This window comes from Mytilus californianus, unplaced genomic scaffold (assembly GCF_021869535.1).
Source record: "Mytilus californianus isolate M0D057914Y unplaced genomic scaffold, xbMytCali1.0.p SCAF_34, whole genome shotgun sequence".
In the NCBI taxonomy this organism is placed as follows: Eukaryota; Metazoa; Mollusca; class Bivalvia; order Mytilida; family Mytilidae; genus Mytilus; species Mytilus californianus.
Genome location: NW_026262684.1, coordinates 591,728 through 609,863, shown reverse-complemented (window position 1 = coordinate 609,863; position 18,136 = coordinate 591,728). Strand labels below are relative to the sequence as shown.

General features: G+C 32.2%; 1 pseudogene; it reads right to left on the bottom strand.

Annotated features, from left to right (window-relative positions):
- Window positions 1-1,858: 1,858 nt before the first annotated feature.
- Window positions 1,859-16,729, bottom strand: LOC127736585 (uncharacterized; annotated as a pseudogene).
- Between the last annotated feature and the right edge of the window lie 1,407 nt (window positions 16,730-18,136).

Here is an 18,136-nt window from a genome sequence, read left to right as displayed (position 1 = left end):
TGTGTGTATTATGCCGTTTTATTCATATAATGCATAGAATTCAATTTAAAGGTTCTGAAGAGCAGTAAATTCGAAAATATTTGTTATATTCTAAATAAGTTATTATATCAATATATATTTAGTTGTTGCGGAATCAATTGAAACTACTACCAGTAAGATATTCATATCTTGATACAACCAAAAAAGATCATTGATCGAATAAGAATATTATTTTCAATTACAAAAGTCTCTATGATATGAATGAAAACATACACACCTCTCCTAGACGAGAACAGTTATTATTAACCCCTAACTGTCAAAAGACAACATGCAACTGAAATAAACCATGGAAAACGTATTTGACAATGATAAAAGTACGTTTCAGCAGTACTATATATGAGTCTCGTGTTGATAAGAGTTAGAACTCTTCAATCTACAATACAGGGTTTGCGTATATGCATGCATTTTTCATGTTTGTTCTCAATTGTGTTCTGTTTTTTTGTTTTGTTTTTCATTATTAGTATTTTACTTCCCTTTACGCATTACTGTTTGTCCATTTATCAAGAGTGTGTTGGTATGCATTTACAATTTTTTCAAACAATTTTAAAGTTTAGAATACAACGTAATGCATTAGTTTGATTTCCCTTTGAAATAGGGAGTATATTGTCCCATAATACTTCCCTGTTTGACCGAAATAAACGAATAGGAATTTTCCACTTTCCAGCATACTTCACAGTATGAAATGAAGGTCAAACTTTCTTCCTATCATTGTCAACATTATAGTTCCAGTTTAATGTTCTTTGAAAAGTGTAATACATATAAGGTGTATTTTAATGTTATTGCATATACCATTCATGCTTTAAGTCTCTTCAATTATCGCTGTTTTCATTAATTTTATTTGAATTTTCTTGGTTATAATTTTCAATTTAATGCTAACTATAATGGGTATTCCTCATCCGAGTAAAGTGATAATTTGATGATGTCATAAACTTGCGCTATTGATGTTGCCTATGAAAATAGTAGTCAACATATGTGACCGTGACTGACAAAATGGATCCAGACGAGCAATATACATATTTTCAGTTTTTAGCATTTTTTTCAATGCTACTAATGTGCTTACCATGTATACAAAATTTTATGAGGATATCTTAACTGGTTTCGAAAATATGGCACATTCTAATTCTGCATGCATTTGCGTACATAAATTTTTTAATCGAAAATTATGCAAATTCAAACAAATGTCTGACTGATTTTTTTCTCTGGCACTTTGAATGTATTAAATGAGTCCAACCTCAAAATTGTATAATTCATTATTATTCCAGATCTAAATATCTATCCTGATGAGAAAATCTTGTTTTTGTTGAATATATATATATATAGTAAATACGTGGTTTCTATGGAAACCAAGAAATTAATATTCTTATTTGGCATTTTCAAGGATTTATATAGTAAGATATAAATCCTTGGCATTTTCTTTCCCAAATGTCCTTATTTTATATACCTTTTCTGTGTTGTTTCTGGTTGTTTTGCACTGTTCTTAATGCCATTATCCCATATCTGTTCTTCTCCCTTTGTTACTTTGAAATAATTTGCCTTTTTTTTTAAGTTTTGGTTGATCTTGGTTGACCAAGTGCAGGATATGCCTGTTATCTGCCATGTGTTCAATTTATTAACAGCTGAAAAAGTTTATGTCTTAACGGACTTTCCTTGTTGACAATATCCTTGAGAGTTTGATGTTGTTTATTAAATTAGAAAACAAAAAAAAACAAAAATTGTTTGGTATTTTAATTCAGTAGATGCTGCTTTCTTGATGGACATTTATGTTTATTGGTATCTCCTTCATTGGTCAAGTCAACCTCACTTTTGGCAATTGTTGGCTTTAAAAATTTGGACAAATGACATCTTTACTAGCGTCCGTATAACAGAATTCCCTAATTTGTTCATAGAGATACCACTGTCTTTGTGCATCTAGTCATTTGGGTGTTAAGTTGTTTGGCATATTAAATGGTGAAATCATACATGTTGTGTCCTTCTTTTTAATAAATTGATAGTAATAGGTTCAGAGTCACATGATTCTTTACATACAACATATCCGGGTTTTGTGGAATCAATGATTAAGTGGTGATGTGTGCTTATATATATCAGTGTTTTAAAATACTGCTGAAGGTATTGCGTCCTGTCATAAAATATGACAGGTTTTTCCATAACTTTGACTAACTGGGAAATGTTATGACCATTTCTACTGGACTTGTTCACACTTTCTGCAATCTGCAAGATATACACAACACAATTGCTAGTACACTATCAACAAATATTGTACATGCAGTATGATTTAAATGTATTCAGAAGAGACAAGAAATACAAAAAGGGTGCAACATAAGGTTTTTTTTTCCTGCAATGAATATACAATAAAGCCATGCATAAATTGATAATCTTTGACATGAATGGTTATATTTGTTTGGTATATCAGTGCCACAGTGGTAAAGCTTAAGGTAGTCCTTATAAAAATCAAGCAAAGTTCTTATCGAAAATCTATCTTCTTTTAATAAGGTATGTCCACTTTACCGTGGAAAGACATATTGATTTTGTTCTGATTATTACTTTTTTTTTCTTCCGCCTAATTTTTTTTTTGCGTAGTGTTATTGTTTTATAAGATGTCGCTTATATATTTGAAATATGATATTGTACAGTTTATATGCTTTTGAAACTAACACTGCTCTTCCGAACACTTTACGTTGTAAGAGTTATCTCCCCAAACACTGTTTTTCTTGTGTCCACTACTCCTTCGCAACCGTAAAAGATTACGACAAATTTATTTTACCAAATTGCTCGTTACATCTTCAGGATTAGGATGACCATTTGGACCGAAGCTATCCGGAGACTCCATATCAGAGTTATTTCCCCTTATACATTTGATATAAGTGATATGCATTTCTAACTGGTAAACCATAAGTGATAGAGACATAGGGTCTTTTGATTTGAGGTCCTTGGTCCAAAAAAATGAAAATTAGGTCAGGTTCAAAGTTCAAGGTCATATTCTAAATTTTGATGTTGGCTTATTTTCACTTATTTTCAAAAACCGTATAAGATATCGACAAATTATTTTACTAAATTGTTAGTTGCGACATGTCGTAACACGTATATTTTGATTACGAGGGTACGTTGACCGTAAAAGGGAGTTTTCTCCCTTTTTATATTTAAAATTACATATATGGTGGTAAAACTCATTTACCAAGTATAATAAACACCTATGGTAATTTGATTTAAGGCCTTGGTTTATGACCTTGAAATTGAGCTCAAGGTCAAAGTTGAATCTGATGTTCTAGATTTTGACCTTTGCCTTAACTTCATATTTAAACACGATAAAGCCATGGGACTACATGACCTTGAAAATCCAACCGGAAATGACTTTGTGTAAACCGGAAGTAGCTTTGTTTTGTACTTATTTGATGCAAAAGTATATAGACCCATATATTTTTGGAATCAGTGTCAAGTAAACTATCAAACAATACAGCAAGTGACATTTTTCAGACCGGAAGTAACAAATTATCTCCCTTATTTAAAACAAAATTGTACAGAAACCATATATTTTTGGAATCAGCGTACATTAAGGTATCATTTGACACTGGAAATGACATTTTAAACCGTATTTTAATATTTAATCTCAAAATGAATCGTAAGAAGTGGAAAGACCTTCAATTGTTCTCTGAACAATTGGTTTTTAATATTGTTATTACAATTCTTCTGAAAAAAAAATTCGACATGCATGTTATCTGATCTTCTCTGAAACTACATGTCCAATTGACCTCAAAATTTGCAGTCAGCAGGGTATACATGCATTACATCTTCATATAACAATGCTGTGCAGCTACTTTCCAAGAATTGTCGTAGAGAACAGAAATTTCAATACTGTAAAAATCGCTTGCTAGCTCCGTAAATCTCAGTGAAATCCTACAATAAAATGTCTGCTACTAGATTAAAATACAAATCCGTGTTACAAACTGCTGCTGAAAAATGTACATTGTACGAAAATAATCGATAAACGTGTTTTAAAGTTACACAGGATCAATTAAATCCAAAGCATGCACTGCTCGTGAACTGTGATCAAAACATCAATTATCTACAATGACGAAAGGAATACATTATGTGTATTCCGTCGCTATACATGTTGTCTGTTCAACGTCTCCACTTAAAAAGAAATAAAAAAGCTAAGTTTTCGCTATTATAAAACGTCGTCACGTGAAGCCACAATCTGGCGCGAGATAAAGACGCGCGCGGGACCTGAAATAGAATAAAAACTTTCCAAACTAAATATAGAAACTTAACCAACACACTAATATGGACCCTTTAATGTAAGAAAGAAAGAAAAAAACAAACAAACAAACAAACAAACAAATACACAAATACACACACACACACATAACAATCAATCATGTTTCAAAGGGGGAAAGACCGTTTACAATTGCTTTTTTAAGCAATAGATTTATATTTCATTATTGAATGTCTTCAAAAATATTTAAATATGTTTTTTCTTATGTACATGAGGTGTGCTTTTTAAAACATAACGTAATTATGTTTTCACTAGTTGATATCTCTCTCACATCTGCCATTGTTTCAGCTGTGGAGTTGCGCCATTTTGCCTTCCAAACACCAAAGTGCCAGTTTGGTTCAAACTTAGTATGACCAACAATCATCATAGAATACTCAATCGACTTGTGTAATTTTACAAGTAAAATGAAAATCCAAAATAACAAACCATATTATGGAATCTTTAATTAATAAATGTGAAGGTGATTTGTTCGTTATACATTGACTCATTTTTTTTTATAAGAATCTATTTTAAATAAGATACTTTATTGTAAATAGAAAACTTTAGGTAGCCTAATATAGAAAAAAATCTTTTTTGGCATAAAATCAACAGAAATTGGTAACTGTATAATATTTGAGTGGTCCCGCAAGCCTAAAGTGGTAGATTGACGCCTGGTTTAAAATAATTAAGAACACTCTTTAGAATATGTGTAAACTTTATATAGCAAGAAAAAGAGCAGTTGGTTTTAATATTGATTATGCTGTCATTGATATCCCTTCTAAATTATGTAGTTTTTACGTAAAGTTCTATTATATAAATATTTTAATATAAATTTAAAAACATGTACCTGTAAGAACTCTCCATAGGGCATACCACAGTACAACATTGTTTTTGTTTTGTCCAGAACAGTTATCAAATGGACTTTTCCATTAGTCTCCCCGTGTCCATAGTACATTAGGTAGTGGTGCACCATGCTTACAACACTGTTATCCTCTTTCCCTGGGTTCTCTTCTTCATCCACCAAATAAAATGTCTGATTTCCTGATAACATAAGTAAGATATCATGTCAATTTCTGCTCAAAAACTGTTCAAACGATTTATTGACTTAAATGACATTGATTTCAATTATATATTAAATGGTGTTTTAACACAGTTTTTACTTTTAGAAGGTGTTAAAATAAAACTATAGGTAGAATTAAACAAGATTAAGTGTTTGTGAGCTAAAGTACAAAGCCACTTCCTAAATATGTACATTTTATATGTACTTGTAGATTCTAGTTATATTATGCATAATTCAGATTACTACATAAAGCTGCAGTTTTCACATTGGTCATATTGGTCTCAACTATCTGTTAATTAAATTCACACATGTTAATTTACTTTAAACATGTTATCAATAAAACATGTGATGCAGAAATTGTCATGAATATCTAATTTATCAATTGTATATAAGATAAAAATCTTATTTTTCATATCGACACTAAATTACATTTTTTTTTTTTTTTTTGCTTTCATTATAAATATGATATTTGTTTTATACCGGAACCTTCAGAGCACATCCCAAACACATTACACTTTCTAGGAGTCTTGAAGTAAATGGGTCCCACCTGCTGGGCATGGTGTGGGAAATGAACCGGTTGTGCATAGTCCTAAGAGTAATGCATTTCTCTGTCAATTGAGCATGGAGGGTTTCCAAAGAAAAAAAAAACAAATACATACATGTATGTATATGGATCTCAATTTACAAATCATTTACAGTCAATAATGTTTTATAAATTTCAATTTGTACATAGATTCATACATGTACATTGCATATAAAAATTACTGATATATGTACATATTGCCTATAAAATTTACTAATACATGTACATTGCATAAAAATAACAAGTTATATTAAAAACCAAGTGTTCAGAGAACAATTGAAGGTCTTTCCACATCAATTTTCTAAATGGTTGATGAGAAGCTACTTCCGGTTTACTCAAAGTAAGTATTGGCGCCCAAGCATAGGTTTTTTCATACTGATTCAATTAGTATATAGGTTCTATATATTTTTGCTCGAAATAAGGGAGATGATTTGCTTCTTCCGGTTTAAATAATGTCACTTCCGGTCTCATATGATAGCTTTATTCACACTGATTCCAAAAATATATGGTTTTTCTATATACTTTTGCCTGTAATAATAGAGATATTTAGCTACTTCAGGTTTATTGAAGGTCACTTCCTGTCTCAAATGATAGGTTTATGTATGTTTATTTAAAAAATATATAGGTTTATGTACTTTTCCATGAAAACATATCAGCGGCAATAACTCCTATAGGATGTCATTAGATTGTTTCAGACCAAATGAATCATACCTTTATGACAATAAAGCAAACATTCTGCACTAGTTCTTTTATACATATCTTCAAAAGTGTCAGAGAAAATGCAAAAACAAGGAAAAATCAAAATTGAGAACATTACATTGACCTTTGACCTTGACCTCATTTCTAATTAGGGCCCATGGACCTCAAATAATAAGATTCTAGGGTTATACGGCTAACGGTTTATAATTTACAAAAACATACCGACAAATTTATTTGGTAAAGTTAGAGAACTCCTATAAAATTTCACTGGATCGCTTCGATCCAAATAAGCCAAAATTTTCTGAGGATGTAACGAACAATTTAGGAAAAGAATTTTGTAGATATCTTTTTTTGTTACGAAGGAGATTCACACAGTAGACAAACAGATGATAGCTTTATTTACACTGATTCCAAAAATATATAGTTTCTATATACTTTTATCTGTAATTAGGGAGATATTAGGTACTTCCGGTTTATTGAACGTCATTTACGGTCTCAAATGATAGGTTTATGTAGGCGTACTTAAAAAAATATATAGTTTATAGGTACTTTTTCATGAAATATGTGCAAAAATGGCTACTTCCGAAATTTTTCAAGGTCATATGTCAACCAACAGTTTGCAATAGACCCTATGGCTTTATCATGTACCAAGTTGTAATAATTTTCAATTAACCTTAAATTTAATCATTTCAGGGACAATAACTCCTATCAAAGAGGGACAGTCAAACTCATAGATCGAAAACAAACTGACAACGCCATGGCCAAAAATAAAAAGACAAACAGACAAATAATAGTACAGATGACAAAACATAGAAAACTAAAGACTAAGCAACACGAACCCCACCAAAACCTGGGGGTGATCTCAGGTGCTCCTGAAGGGTAAGCAGATCTTGTTCCACATGTGGCACCCGTCGTCTTGCTTATGTTATTACAAATCCGGTAAATAGTCTAATTCGGTAGGTCACATTCGTGAAAAGGGGAGGGTAATGTAGTTACGACATAAGGAACATATCCGATATCATCTATGGAACGGTTATTCCATAACGGTCAGCCAACTCGTGATGGCGTCCTTAAAATTTACGAAGGAATGATTTCAACTTCACCATTTGGAACTCTTGGTTTAATAGCTTCCTTGTGAGCAGCAATCCTCTATATACTATATACTCCGTATGCAGGCGCTGCTGGAATTTTGCTACATAGAAATGGAAAGTTCACAATTGGGAAGCTGAAATCATCTCTTTTGTCGTAAAGTTTTGTTTTCAACCGACCCTCATTGTCAATTTCTAGATGTAAGTCAAATATGTTGTCAATCAAGAAATCAAGCATCTTGATAATGTCAGTTTTAGAGAATTTTTTGTTTAAATCAGAGTGATTCTTTACAAAGTAGGATTTATCCCTCCCCAGGACAAGATACTTGTATCTACGTTCTCCATTCTTTTTAATGAAACAAAGTAATACCAACTGGGGAATAGAAGTATGGTCACCATTGGTCTTCCTTCGACCGTCAGTAAAACCCTTGCTAAAGTGGGGCGTCCGTTTGGCTGTGCGGGATGTACAAATTTGCAGCCACGTCCGGTCAGAATGGGGAAGTTAAATCCGATGCCTCGTTTAAAGAGAGTGCCACGCTCTTTGCACGTTAAGAACCCTTGCAACAACTCTTTGAGGGGTCTGTAGGTGACCTGTTGCAAGGCTAAATTTCTGTTCCTAACCAATATACCCTCATTTCCCGTGGCAGTCTAAATTTCTCCGACCTTAATCCCGGACGCCCCTCTAACAGAACCTACCTACTGTATTTATTGTTAATTTGTTCTCGTCCTGAATATGCATGAAATATTTCCCACTGGACGTTAAGCAACCAACAATCAATCAATCAATCAATCTAAAAGATCTTTAGAATTTTTTAGTATCCACATCTGATTCACGCCAACTCTAGAATAGGCAGTTTCACAATAACTTTGGAGCCCGGCTTTGATTGCTGATAAAATAGATGTTAATAATTTAGAAAGAGGTTTCGTGGAGCACTTGGAAAACCCAGCAATATACCGTTGTTTGTAAGGACACTTATGTAGTTTAGGTATCCAATACAGTGATGGAAGATCTAGTTCTTCATCTTTGGTTGAAATTCCAAAGGAACATAGAACAGACCTATGATTATCCAGGATTTCCTCTTTGGTAAGTGTCGTGAGGGTATATGTTGAGTTTCCGATTGTTTCAGACCATATGTATCATATCTTCATCACAATCAGGCAAACATTTTGCATTAGTTCTTTTATATATATTTTTAAAAGTGACAGAGGAGATCATAAAACAAGGAAAAGTCAAAATTTAGAATATGACCTTGACCTTTGACCTTGACCTCAATTTCATTTTTGTGAACCAAGGACCCTAAATCAATAACCTTAGGTCTCTATCACTTACCATTCATGCTATACATTAATGTATCACTTATGTCAAATACAGAATGGGAAATAACTCTCATATGGAGTCTTCGTATCGCTTCGGTCAAAATTGGACAAAACATCCACAGGGTATAACGATCAATTTGGTAAAATAAATTTGTTGCTTTCTTTTACGGTTACGGAGGAGATGCACTCACAAGGAAAACAGTGTTTGGGGAGATAACACCTACACAGAAAAGTATTCGGTTAAGTAGGGGGTCAGTTTCAAAGGCGCACAAACTGTGCGATATCATATACCAAACATCTAAGCGACATCTTGCGAAACAAAATTTATACGCAAGAAATAAAAGTGGCGGAAGAAGAAAAAAAAATCAGAAGAAGAAAATTAATAGGTCTTTCAACAGAAAAGTGGAAAGACCTAATAATAATAATCAGAACAAATACAATAGGTTTTTCCACAGAATAGTGGAAAGACCTAATTATCAAAATGAAAATACATTTTTGCATAAATGTAATCATACATTCTAATTCTAAATGGTGTACATGTACAGGCAGTTAACTCCTTTTGATACAATAAAGTGCACATCTATGTACATTGCAACTATTTCAGCAATTTCAACTGTGGGTTCCCAAATTACATACGTACAAAAGGATTAATCTGCATTAAAAGTATTAATTTTATTAACATTGCATTTGCGACTGAACATGTCGAATGGGCACAACTGATGATCATCATTTAACATGATCAAACTTTTTGTAGATGTACATGTATTTTTTGGGGGTTTTTTTGTGTTGTGTTTAATTGTCAGTCACATTTTTCACACATGTACATGACTGTCTTTAGTAATCACATTTTCTTTCTATTTTTATTTATGGTAAACATGAGAAACAAGATAAATATAAAAAGCATAATATTGATATTCAAGTATGTAAATGTTGTTGCTAACTCAGCAGATTGTGTTGATCTGATTTAAATTACTTAAAAATTTACCTGGATTTTGACTGTCATCTGGGAATTTGGTAAAGTTTTCTTTGCTCAAAGAGCACTGTTTCCTGTAATAGTCCCTTTGTTCTTTAGTTAGCTGAACATGTGTATTATATTTATGACTTGTTTCTTCTTCTGTAAGATGTTCACTGTCTGATATTTTAAAGGCATAGTCCTGACATTTACAGCAAAGATCAGTGCATGTTTGGAGATAACTCACTTCATAATCTTTGGAAAGTGCGTAAACTAACGCATCTGTATTTCATTTCTGCAGCTAATGTTTCATATAACTCATGAATATCAATGCTGTCTTATCTGAAGGGAGAAGCAAGACCTGAGAATTTTTGAAATTTGGAAGTCTACCTGGCAGTGGCAGTGCATTGTCTACTGCATATTTATGTAGATTTTTATTATTCTGTCTCTATCAGAAAACCCTAAATAGATATAAGAAGATGTGGTATGAGTGTCAATGAGACAACTCCCCATCCAAGTCAAAATTTATAAAAGTAAACCATTATAGGTCAAAGAATGTTTTACCTGTCGTCCTTTACCGCCATACACTCTGGGAGTATTCAGCTTCTTCTATATAGTACAATACGTTCAAATATGTACCAAAACACAATCAGTTTTCAAATGGAGATACAAAATAAACAAAATGAACATACTATTCAAAGAGTTAAAGAAAGATATCCATGGCTAATGATTGATTAGAAAACTAGTGTAAATGCCAAGAAATGAATTGTTATGTTTAATTCAAAGGAATTGTTACAAAATATATTTCAAATCCTGTATACCACTTGAAGGCCTTATATATGAAACAGAACGGAATAGAAATTAACTCGGTAAAGATATAAAAATCTCTGCCTTGGATAAATTGTTTTTCTTAGATTTATGTATTCAACTTTCCTTTGAGGGAGAAACAAGTCAATGTCATAATGTACTATACACAAGGACACAGTCGATTATAATTAAGATAAAAGTACTGATTTTGATTTTTTGAATTCGTAAATAAAATAAAATCTGTAAATTAATGGTATTAATCATGGAAATAAAATTAATTTATGTTCAATTGCAATATCAAATTTAAGCTACCTAAAGGGTTGACGTTGGGTAAAGAAATATTGTCCCAAACGACCTTTAAACCAATAGTAAAGAGAGATATCCGAATGACGATACCTAGAGTGTGCCGTTTGACGATATACCTATGACCTAGACAGCTGCGTCCGGTTGAAGTGGGAACGTTACGGTCAATATCTCGTTTAGAATATACAAAGAGGACAGCTAAAAAAACGAACAGAATAACAGGAATCACTAAAAATTAGCACACAATACAACAAAAATTATACACAAAAAGCAGACAACTCCGAAACAAAAACAGACAAACTAAAAAAGACAAACACCAACGAACAACACATAATACATGTACCTATAGCCTACTTGTTACAGGCACAAAATATGCATATCGAGACCATATGTCTTATAGTAAAATCAAAAATAAAACTTGCACAGTGTAGCTACCAGCAGGATGACCACGTACCAGCTGGAGAAAAAACAAAAATAGAAAACGGCACATAATTGGAAAGTAGGGTCATAACCGAGACTTGTATAACGATATTTTTCTTTACATGTATATCTCATTTGCATATTGATGTTTTTTTTCGTGACGTTTAGAAGGCAGATGAAGGGTAAAATAGAAACGAAGATTAAGGTATTAACTTTGCATACAAATACAAGTGAATTTACAGCACTACTTACTTCGGCATTACTTATGCTACGGAAACTCATTCTAAATAAATCTAGAACTTTACTGTTTAGAAAAGAGAATTAATGAAACGTGTGTCATAGCGACAACTACCCGACCAAAGAATAGTAAACAGTCCAAGGCTATCAATGGATTTTTTTACGCAGCGAGATAATCTTGCACCCGGAGGCAGGCTTCAGCTGGCCCCTAAACAGTAATGTATACTAGTTTAGCGAAATATATGCCACACTAAACTCCAAAAAATACGAATAAACAAAAATCAAAATAAAACACACAATACTAACAAAAGTTAGAGATTCCTCACGTGTTGCAGGCGCAAATATGCGGCGGGGTGAAACATGTTGTGAGATCTCAACCATTCCCCTATACATCTAGCCAATGTTAAATAAACATATCCACAGCAAAATTCACAGTTAAACTCCGTTTAAGGAAGTCCGAGTCCGATATTAGAATAGGTAACAGAAGAAACTAAGCAAAGTGACAATGGTTAACATTAATTAACAAAGCACTACTATCAGTTACTGACTTGCCAACTCCAGACTTCAAATAAACTGATTGAAAGATTTGTTTTCATCCTATAAAAATCAAGTACAACCCCTCCCGTTAGGGTTAAGTATCATGCCATCATAATTTATACGAAGGAACATAACCCGTATCATGCCAACAACTGGTTTTAGAATAAATGTGTTTATGTCCGACGCAAAGACCCTATGAGTGAATCAATATTAATCCCAAAAATTGCAGTATCGTAACCATCCCCTGTGAATAAGTCTGTGTAAATGTTTTAATAGCTTTTGAGATGTGTGTTTGTATAGAATATTACCATAAAATTAAAGATGGGATGTGAAATACCTGAACATATTAGATGTCTGCACGTTGATTTACATATTTATGAATGATATCTTTGTAGCAATGATAAAACTTAATAAACTTTTGGACAAATTTGTGGTATTGAAAACCCTGGTGTAATAACTTTTCAGTAATACAGTGATTTATTTTGTTAAAATCAAATACGTTGTGACATACACGAGCAAATCGAACAAGTGGAGATATATAAACACCATACGATGGTGCCAAGGGAACTTCACCATCTAAAACGGATAATTAAAAATAGGAAATGCAAAATCATCTATTTCACCGTACATTTTAGTATTAAGCTTCCAGTTTTGGCAAACACTTTATAAGATAGAGAGAAACTGTAAACAGAAATTATCAGCAATTAAAGATCAACAAAAAAGAGATTTTTGTCATGAATAATATTTTAGTCCACAATGCTATAGAGTTCCATTGTTGCACATAGACATAGTTAGCAATACATGCTCGTTAGAACCTCTAGTTTGAATTTACCTTGGAGTTTGATATTTTTGTTAATGCTTATTTATGGACTGTCCCCCTTTTTTAATTTGCCTTGGTATTCGGTATTTTTGTAATAGTTTAATGCAATTCCTTATTTGCCATTCGAGCAAAACATAAACACATCATCTATACAGTTTAAAAAATTCATGTAAACGCCTGGTATTATTGCTGACCGTATTTATATAACGTCCTGTATAATACAATAAATAAAATACAAAACCATATTAATTCATTTCGGATTTAAAACAATATACTTGTAAAACGTATATAGGGCATTACACATTATAATTGTTTTGAAAGTTGATTGCCTATTACCTGAACAAAATATACCGGGACATATTTATAGTTTTTAATTCAAATAGAAAAATCATGAAAACTAATATGTAATATAATTCATTTGTGTCTAAAACTTGTGTTGAGGTAAGCCGGCATTATAATTTCTTTCCTGGAAAAAATATGTTAAAACTTGTAAGGCAAGTAACGGTTACAACACTTAAAGTTCATTTATTTTATCACCTTTTCGTACTAATTTGCATTTACAGTAATATAAGCTGCAATAAGTCATAAAGTTCGTTACCAATACATTTGTAGATAATACAATTTCACGAGTATAACTCAAACTAACATGTTTTCAAACTGTGCGCAGTATCAATCTAAGTTAAACAACATGAGGTAGCCCAAATCAGACAACAACTAAAAATAGATAGTGTGGTCAATGAAGACCAAATGTCAAATATTATGACAAGGTTAAACTAACTGCAAATCTTCTAAATGTCTGTTGTTGATAGAATAGAGTACCATGGTTATTCCTTTAGTCCGATACTAAACTACGAATATGCGGTACATTTCCTATTTCAGATGTCAATTTTTATTGCTATTGCCTATAAACCATACTAAAAATTAGATTTTAAACGTCTTGAAAATCTAAACCGATTGCTTAAAATGATCCGGAAGGGTAGGTATATCTTGCTCCACATGTGAAACCCCAGTTTATGATGGGGTTCGTGTTGCTCGGTCTTTAGTCTTGTTGTTGTATTTTATTTACTGTTGTTTGTCTTTATGTCTTGCTTCTTTTTTTTGTCATGGCGTTGTCAGTTGTCACCGACTTTTGAGCTTGAACATATTTTGGTATGTTGCTTCCTTCTCTAATTTTAAATTGTGTGTATAATGCTGTTTTATTCGTACAATGTACAGTTATCACTTTGAAAGGTTATGTTTGAATAACAGTTAATACGAAATGTCCTGTAATATTTTATTTGTATATATATCATAATATATTTAATTGCAATGAAATGAAATGCATTGAAACTATTAACGGTTGATGTTCATAACATAAAATGATAATTTACTGTTTCTTCAAAGTATAATTATTATAAATGATTAATGAATGGAACCTGGAGATTAATTCCAATTACAAATGTACAAAAGTGTGTATAGTATAGCTGGACACATATATCCCTCTCTTGGATGAGAACAGTTTCCAGAATATTATTGACCCCTTTCTGCATCCAACGGACAATATTTAACTGAAATACATGGTAAACACTGTATGTGACAATAATTTGAGTATGGAAAGACTATATATATGTCTCGTGTTTATAAGAGTTAATACTTCCCAATTGTTTATTACCGCTTTTGCGTCTTAATAGTGTGCTAGCTGTTGTCTTTATTCATTATCATATGGTATTGTACTTGCTTTTCGCATTACGGTTCACTTTGTCCATTTACTAAAAATATGTTATGCATTCACAACTTTTTTAAACACTTCTAAACTTTAGAATACAACGTTATACATTTGTTTTATATTCCGTTAGAAACAGGGAGACTATAGTCCTCGATTACCAGTCTGTATGCCCCAAATAAACGAAAAGACACATTCAACTTTAATATATACTTCACAATATGAAATCAGGGTTTTATTTGATTCCTTCTATTGTCGACATTATCGCTCCAGTTGGATGTTTTGAACGGTCTAATATATATATTTAATCTATTTCGACGTTATTATAAACACGAGACATATATATTCCTGTACCAAGTCAGGAAAATGGCCATTGTTATATTATAGTTCATTTCTGTGTGTGTTACATTTTTAATGTTGTGTTTTTGTTGTGTCGTTGTTCTCCTCTTATATTTGATGCGTTTCCCTCAGATTTAGTTTGTAACCCGGATTTGTTTTTATCTCTATCGATTTATGAGTTTCGAACAGCGGTATACTACTGTTGCCTTTACTTATTGTATTTAATGCTGTTTGCATTAATTTCGTTTGATCTTCTTTGTGGTAATTTCCCATTTCATGCTAACTATGATTGGAATTTGATGATGTCGTAATCTAACGTTATTGATGTCGCCTATGACAGTCAGCAGATTATCTATGGTCATTCACACTCGTAGTAGTTTCTTGGCTAAATCTAATCGCAGAGCTACATCAAATCGAATAAATAGTAACCGAGAAATTCCCACTTGTTTTAAGAACCACAAACAATCTATCAATATTGCTTTTTTTTTTAAAGTTAGCATTGTAATGTTTTCCTGCAGACATGATATGTTGCATGCAAATAGTATTTGAATTATTCATGTTATTAAACGTCAGAGATCTCTGATCTTTTGGAATATTGGCAAAATAAGAAGATAAATGTCATAGCATGCATACATATCCAAACTGCTTTAAATAAGACTTGTTTTATCATGCTGAGTAAAAATAGAAAGTTTGTATCTATGTTGTCAATATTAACGTTTGAAATATTTAACCACGGTTATCGTTGGTTGCCATCTGCCATAATTACTTATTGTTTAATGTCAGAATCTTAAATCAGACCTAATTAGTTACCTGATTTAAATTGTTTCACTTTTCATTATCCTAGTGTATTTCGCGCAATAAAGGCTTTATATATAGTGTCCTTAATTTTTTGTTTTATCTTTATTTTGATCAGCATTGATTGATAATTGTCTCATTGGCAATTAGTGCCTACCTCGTTAGTTTTTACTATATAGTATGTCTAGTTAACAACATTTACACGTTTTCAAACTTGATGTTTGGTATTAACTATTATCTCTGATAAAAGTGTGTGTCTTCCTTCTCAATTTAAAAACAAAATGCAGTACTAACATATACTTGGAACAGGTAGAGGACGATACACATTATAAATTCCAGTGATACTCATTTAAGTCTTCGATATTGTCTACTTGCATGACTATGAACGTTTGCATTCACATTATGTAAAACTGTAAAAAAAATTCTTCTTTTAAAACTTCATGAGTTGTAAAACCCTAACATATTTCAATTAGATTAGATAGAACCCAAAGGGAACTAGTGTATGGAAATAATGTCACATACATTTCTTTCCAACAACTATAGAATCCTGGCCGACTGTTCGGCTATGTGCTGTATAAAAATGCAGTCATGTCTGGTCGGAATGTAGAAGTCAAATTTGAATCATCGTGTGTAGATACATGTAGTACAACGCTCTTTGCACATAGCAAAACCCTGTCAACACATCTTTGAAGGTATGTATATGGTCAGTTGTAAGGATAGATTTCTGACTCTATCCAACGTACCCTTATTTCCAGTTGCATTCCAGATTGTCCGATCTCCATCTCGGTTGGCTTACATATCTATTGTACTGTTACTTCAGGATTAGAAAACAACAATCAATTAGATCATGTTCATAACACAATCACTTATGCACCTGCACACACAAACACGCGCTGCTATCCCCTTATCACTTATTTGAAAATAGAATGTGTATACTGATAGTGCAATTCATGGTCTACCGTCTTGCTCTTGACGTGATTGAACTTTGGTGGTCGTGGTTATTTCTGTCGTTTAGTATAATTAGATATATAAGATATAGGGTTTCTTTGAAGATAGAAGTTAAGGAAGGTTTATAAAGTGAAGAAGAATGACTCGCAATTATTTTTTGTCGTTTTTCTTCGTCATCTTATGGGATGTCTTCAACTTGTTCCGTGGCAGTTAATTTAATCTGGTTTATTTTCGGTTAAACAATAATTGATATTTTATATTTATTGTTGTTTTTCCCTTTAGTCTCGAAAGCTTAAACATGTTGAATGTTTACATTATGTTGCATGACCTGGTGCAATTTCAAAATATTAGTTTTGACAAAATTTATGACGATAATTCTAAGCCTCACATTATAGCAAAAGTGATTAAACCGATGAAAAGCAAAAGTTATTTTTAGTCATTTTTATGTTTTACCATACAAGGAAATACTCTATAAGGCATTAAACAAAATAAAAGTCTATTATTGAAATATGATCATTTACGATCACCTGCACATTTTTACAGGAAATGTTTGTAACCTTTTGCCCACGGACATCATAAAAAAGAATATGGAAATCGATTTGATTAGGGTTTTATGTCATCATCGTACTGTATTAGAATCGTTATAAATCAACGTGTAAGGCAAGTATGTGTTTAAGATTCTATATAAGAGGATTGCTTGAAGATATTAACATTTCGTAACGTTTTTACTATTCACAATCTCAAAAGGCCATCGTGTTTAGACAATACAGAAAAAAGGAGGGTAAACACCAATGAGACACATAAAAGGAGAAATAAATACCATCCACAAAGTTGTCAAACCACTCAATGCTTTATATTTAAAAAAAGATACCAAGGGGCGATACAAAATTTGAAGTCCTTTCAAAAAGATAAAACCGTGATAAAAAAAAAAAAAAAACAATGAATGAAAACAACATAACATTACGTTACAGAGAGAACTTAACAGTGATTAAGTTGAACGTAAACCGACAATAACGATATAAACTCAGGTGTCTCTCCACATGTGACATCCGCAGTGCTGCTTATACAATTGAAATCATACATGTAAAAACCGGTGATAAGTCTCATTCAATAAGGGAAAAGAGACAAGTTCTCTGATCCAGAGAACTCTTTATTATCATATACGTACATATTACCGTTGAATCTATGATATTAAGTTAAGACAATCTTTGCTGGCTATGTACATGTATACAAAACTTTTT